Raw genomic sequence first — 6,047 nt, 5'->3', positions numbered from 1 at the left:
CATCAAATGAAGCAGTTTTATTCAGGAAAGATCAATCAAAGTTTAAATCACCTCATTACAGTCCTCATAAATGAATTCTATACATATTAATTTGATTTGCTTAGCATACTTTATGTAATATATTTCACTGGCAACGACATATTATGAAAAAAAGGCTGCAAGTTTTCTAGTGAAATGGAGCTGGGGGGATAATACAAAATGAGATACTATCAACATGTACACCAGTTTACAAGCAGTAGGAAGGAAAATGTGAACCAGAACTGCCTTTGCATATTTGTTTGGGATTTAGGTCTACAACACTGAAATTGGCAGAGCAGAATAAAACCCACACTGATTCACTCACCATCTGCACCCTAAAATATGGTCTGCAATAAGCTGACTTTACCTTTTTTAACCAATTTGTTCTTTTTGAATACACTCTCGAAGAACTAAGTTACACAGAACCAAAAGTTCTATACAAAGTTGGTCTTTGCTAATATCAGAAATATTTACAACGGGCAAAATCTGACATAGAAGACAATTTTTAAAATGTCCTTTCTCTGAATGCTTAAAAATCAATAATTTTAACCCTAAAGCATGGAGCTGATAGTGTCCCACTGTTAAATAATGAACAGAGTCTGTCTTACAGGACTGTTTATGTGCATTTTTGTCTCTTCTGATGAACTGCACTCCACACCCACCAAGCAGACTGCCTTGAACATAACACATTTCAAGATGCTGGAATTTAAGTAATACTTATCAGGCACAGAAAAATTAAGTGAGCATGATTATTACTACCTCAGTATTCCCCTTGTGATTTTCTCTTTTATTTCAAAGAAAACGAAGTTGCAAATATATTGCTTATATAGAAAACAGTACAGAATGTTAATTATGGGAAAAAATAGTGATTATTTTTCCCCGTTATTCCACTATATCAATCAGGAAAGACTAATTCTAAAAAGTAAAATCTTTACTTGTTTTCAGAAACATTTTCTGAGTGTCTACTGCATGCCAGGTACAGGGAGCTATGAGATGAATCAAACATGGTTCCTATCCTCAAGGAGATCCCACCAAAGCAAGAATTTCTTCTCTTCAATAATACCCCTAAAGGACCTTGTTCCATTAACTGGCTCCTATACTTTTAATTTCTCCGTCTCCACCCATTCATTCCTCTTCTTCAGCAAACATACCTCTTCAAGATTCCCCACTCCAACCCCGGCCCAATCTTGAAAAAAGAAAACCTTCCATTTGGAGTCTGCCTGCCCCTCCATCTACCTCCCTCTGTCTCTGCTTCCCCTTTCCTACCGGCTTCCTGGAAAGAGGAGTCTCCTCAACTCCAGTCACTCCTGAATTCAGGGCAGCAGGACTCCTGCCACCCCCTTCCAGCTAAAACTGCCCCCATTGGACAGCAACAGCCTCTTCGTGGTGTCCTAACCCCAGGCCTCTGCCTGTCTCTGCAGCTCGGGACCGCCGCCCACCCATTCCTTCTGGGAGGTCTCTGTGCCCCTGCCCTCCCCGGGCTCCGTCTTTCCCGGCTCTCCTTCCTCCCCAGCTGCCCTTGTCACTGGCTCCTCTTTCCCTACTCACCCCTTACAACGTCTCTTCGAGGTTCCAACCCCATCCTCCTCTTCATCTTACTCTCCCTGGGTGGTTTTATCCAGGCCCAAGGATTTTAACTACTCCACCACCAGTGTTTCTCAACTTTGTTTCCTGCTTCCCCGTGGCTGACACACACAACACATGTATATCAATACAGTCTCTCGCTTCAATAATTCTTAAGCGAGGAAAGATGTCACCGAAATTGAGGGGGAAGCAAGAGCAGAATCTTGGGCATTGGAGGCGATAATGCGTTGAAAACCGACAAGATCCCAAAAGATTCTCATCTGCCCCCGGGTCTTTCCTGCCTGTGCACACTGAACTCCACCTCTCTCTCCTGAGTTCTAGACTTGTATTTTTAGCTTTCCTTTGAATATACCTATCTGGTACTACAACTGTTTAAAACTTATTCCTTTAAGTAGATGATTGTGCTGGAAATCTCTGATCTGGACAGGGGCGTGCTGGGCGGGGGGGAAATGGTATCTCACTGTGACTTTCATTGTAATCTTTTCTTTAAGCCTAAATTGTTAGGTAGGGTCCGTAGCTTTGTTCATTTCTCTGTTATGTACCTGATTATTTGTTTACAAATCACTCCTAAGCTACCAGAGCTTGAGTACCTTTGAATCCCCAGTCCCTGGCACAGTTTCTAGCTCAGAGTATATGCTTTATAAGGATTACTGAACGCAAGCTGGTAGTATTGTGTTTACCCCTCTGATACGGCAGCACAGACAAAGGAAAATTTAATTCTGCATGAGATTAGAGACAGCTTCCCCAAAGGAGGTTATGGTTAGACTTAAAAGATGAACAGAATTTCAGCAGGAAGAGAATGGGGTGCATTCCAGGCGAAGCCAACAGTTCATGGACAAAGGCGGGAAGACAAAAAGAGGAGCAGGCACAAGATCATGAGATTTGGTGTGGCCAGAGTGGACCAGGTTTGGTGGGGATGGCACGAAACAAAGTGAGAAAGGTAGGTTTGGGCCAGGCTGCCTTGAAAGTAGGGCTACAGAGTTCTGACATAAAAATTAGTCAATATTAGCATGACATTGAAGGTTTTAGGCAGGGAAATGATATAACCAACCTAATTTAACTTTTCAGTATCACTAAAAGTGGGCTGTCTTTACCTCTTATCTCTGAGACACTAATGTCTTTATCCTCCCCCTCCCTATTAAAAAGAGGTGAGGAGGGGGCTTCCGTGGTGGTGCAGTGGTTGAGAGTCCGCCTGCCGATGCAGGGGACACGGGTTCGTGCCCCGGTCCGGGAGGAACATGCTGCGGAGCGGCTGGGCCCGTGAGCCATGCAGCGTCTGGAGCCTGTGCTCCGCAGCGGGAGAGGCCGCAGCAGTGAGAGGCCCGCGTACCGCAAAAAAAAAAAAAAAAAAGAAAAGAAAAGAGGTGAGGAAAACACCTGGCCTGGCTGGAGAGTTAGGGAGCTTTGAATGGCTAGATTTTGAAATTTGAGAAAGTCAAGCTATTTTTGATAAGATTTTCTGTTTGTCTCAAGTTCCTTCCTCCAACCTCTTAAAAAAAAAAAAAAAATCAGAGCACAAGAAACAATCCTTCACCTGACTTAAAAAAAAAAATTCTTAGAATGTTACACCTTCATTTCCTGTTTTCTACCTTCATTTGGGGGTAACTTTTTCTTTTGATATAATGTCAAACAAAAGTTGTAAGAATAGTACAAGGAATTCCTGTGTACCCTTTTCCTGTATACAATTACTTACCTTTTTGCCTATTTTAAAAATCATTCTCTCATTTTTATACATATACATTTCCCCCCAAACCATTGAGACTGAGATAGGATATGCCCCCTTTACTCCCAAATACTTCAGTGTATAAGAACAAGGTCATTTTCTTATACAATCTGCAGTTCAATTATCGAAACCAAGTACTTTAACATTGATATAATACTTTTATCTAAATCAGAGTCAATTTTCACATTTTGTCAGTTATCCCCTATAATATCTTTATAGGTATTTTCCCTTCAATTTTTTTACATTATTGTTAAATTATTTGCCTTTTGTCCCAAGATATTTCAATAATCTTTATAGTATTGCTATATTTTCTTCACTTATACAGTAGTGTATATTTGATACAGCTTAAAAGGATGGATTAATGAAATACCATAGTAACTGCAAACAAGTCTGAACAATATTTAAATATATCTCAGAAAGATTCAGGCTCCATAATCAGACTCCTCTAGATTTAAACTCTGTCCCCTGTATTCTAAGTTAGGTAAATTACTTTGCCTCCCTTTCTATTTCCTCAACTATAAAATGGGGGTGATAATAATAATCCTTATCCAATAACGATGTTAGAAGTATTAAATGAGAGAATACATGCTGGATGCTCAGAATAATGCTTTGCATATAGTTGGTGGTCAATAACTAATTATTTTTACATAGGCACAATCTATGTCAATGTATTGTTGGGTCGAAAGGATCCCAATAATATCAGAACCTTCGGTGGAACTGATATTAAAATAACAAAATGAGAAAGTGCACACCCAAATGATCTAATTCCAAGCAACAAAAAGGATACAAAAATAACTAACACTTTGTATCATTTCAAGAAAACTGTTCAGTCGCAGATCTATCAATAAAATCAACTCCAGAGCAACCACTGGTAGTAGTAATATAGCTCCAGTACGAAATCATTTAAAGATTTAAAAACAGAGAGCTAACTGAGAAAAGGCCATGGTGCACTTTTTAAGGGCCTCAAAGAATTTTATGTTGTAATTCAGTGCACACAGTATTAGAGATGTTGTCTTTCATGTGATGGTTCTCTTGCTAAAGGCCTGCCAAGAGATTTTTTTGGATATAGCTTAAGTCAACATCATCAACCATTTCACAATTTTCTGACATCATAAATGCAGCTAGATTTGAACAGAGAGATATGATCAGAGTCAACCAGTGAAAAGGCAATCCTGGCACATCTGTAAAGAAATCGTCTTATAAGGTAACTCAGCTGGTACTTAAGAAGTCGTTTGGTTTTATTAAGGAAAAGAAAAAAATTTACAGGAGTACACAGCCTCTATGCTGATATTACTGGAGTTGTTGCTAACTCTGCCTCACTGCAACTCCTACAAGACTAAGCCGTCCCTCAGTTTACTAACTCGGGGAAATATTGATTGGAAAGGGCTGAACCAATATCCACCAGCTTCTGTAAGCCAAGGTCTGTGCTAATCAGGGTTTGGCATCATCTGCAGCACAACGGTAGCTGTGGCTGGCTTCCGGCAAATTGTTTCTTCAGGGAAATATCACATGAGTGGAAAACTCCAAGTAGCATGACCCTCTGCTCTGCTACAAGCCTAGTGACAGAAGTAATCCATCAGGGGAAAATGTCAAGCACATGGATTTGACTTTGCATTTTAAATTCTGATCAGGAAAAGGTAAATTCCTCCTCCTCCTCCAGGATTAAAAAAATAATAATTTTTCAAAATAGTATGCTTCTCAACTTGGTGCATATTTAAAATACCTTAGCTAGATGCACTTTATTATGTTTTGATGTGCTCAAAATGCTATTGATCAATACTGGAAGCAAACAAAATATCCCATTTCCAGCTCTACAAGTGCCCCGCTGAATAACCTTGGAACAGTCACTTGGCTTTTTGTATTACATTTGTCCTCTCAATATAAAATGAGGAAAATACTCACAGATGCTGTTGAACTACTAAATACCTTTTTAAAACGTCTAAATTATAAATTTAGACTAAATTCCTTTTTTTAAAAAAACCCTCTGGATTGTCAATGCGGGGGTTCTGAATAGCTATCCTACAAGCCTCTATCTCCCACTTCCTCCCCACTCACTACTTTTAGGTAGAATCTTACTACTTTTTAGTAGCTGTGGTAAGAAAAAAAAAATGGTGCAACAGTAAAGATGAAAATTAGATTTTTGAATTTTGTATGTTTCAATGACCTATGCCCTCTTTTCACGGTTTGTCAGAACAAATGAAAATAACAGGTTTTAAAGAATAATTGAAGTAGAGATGTAAAGACTGATGCTATTTGTTTCGCTGAATGTAATTCATTTCCTCTCACTATAACCTCTACATTCTAGGGGAAAAGTGGAGATCCACTGTCTGACCTCCACCTTCTGTAGTTCTTTGGGTCTAAATAACAAACGGCATTGAACTTTAGACCTCCCATTATTTCACAGGTTTCAGCCTAATAGATTTCCAAATCACACTATTTTTCATGCTGTTTTGCCTAAGTCTTTCAACCAACATATCCACTAGTACCATATAAAATCTGTACTCATTTGTAATCCTTAACATGAACACGTTTAAAAGCTTTACAGACGTTACAATTCAATAGTGGGACAAATCTTGTTTTCCTGAAAAGCACTGAAATCTCTTCCCACGCTAAGAAAGAAAAGTTTTGCCAACCTGGTAAAACATAAAGCTGACAGCGTGGCTAAAGAAGGGGCTCTGAGTTTTCAGGCCTTTCACTGTCTTCCTGCATCAAAAATCCATTT

Source organism: Hyperoodon ampullatus, assembly GCF_949752795.1.
Source record: "Hyperoodon ampullatus genome assembly, chromosome: 2".
NCBI lineage: Eukaryota > Metazoa > Chordata > Mammalia > Artiodactyla > Ziphiidae > Hyperoodon > Hyperoodon ampullatus.
Note: the sequence above shows the minus strand (reverse complement) of the source record.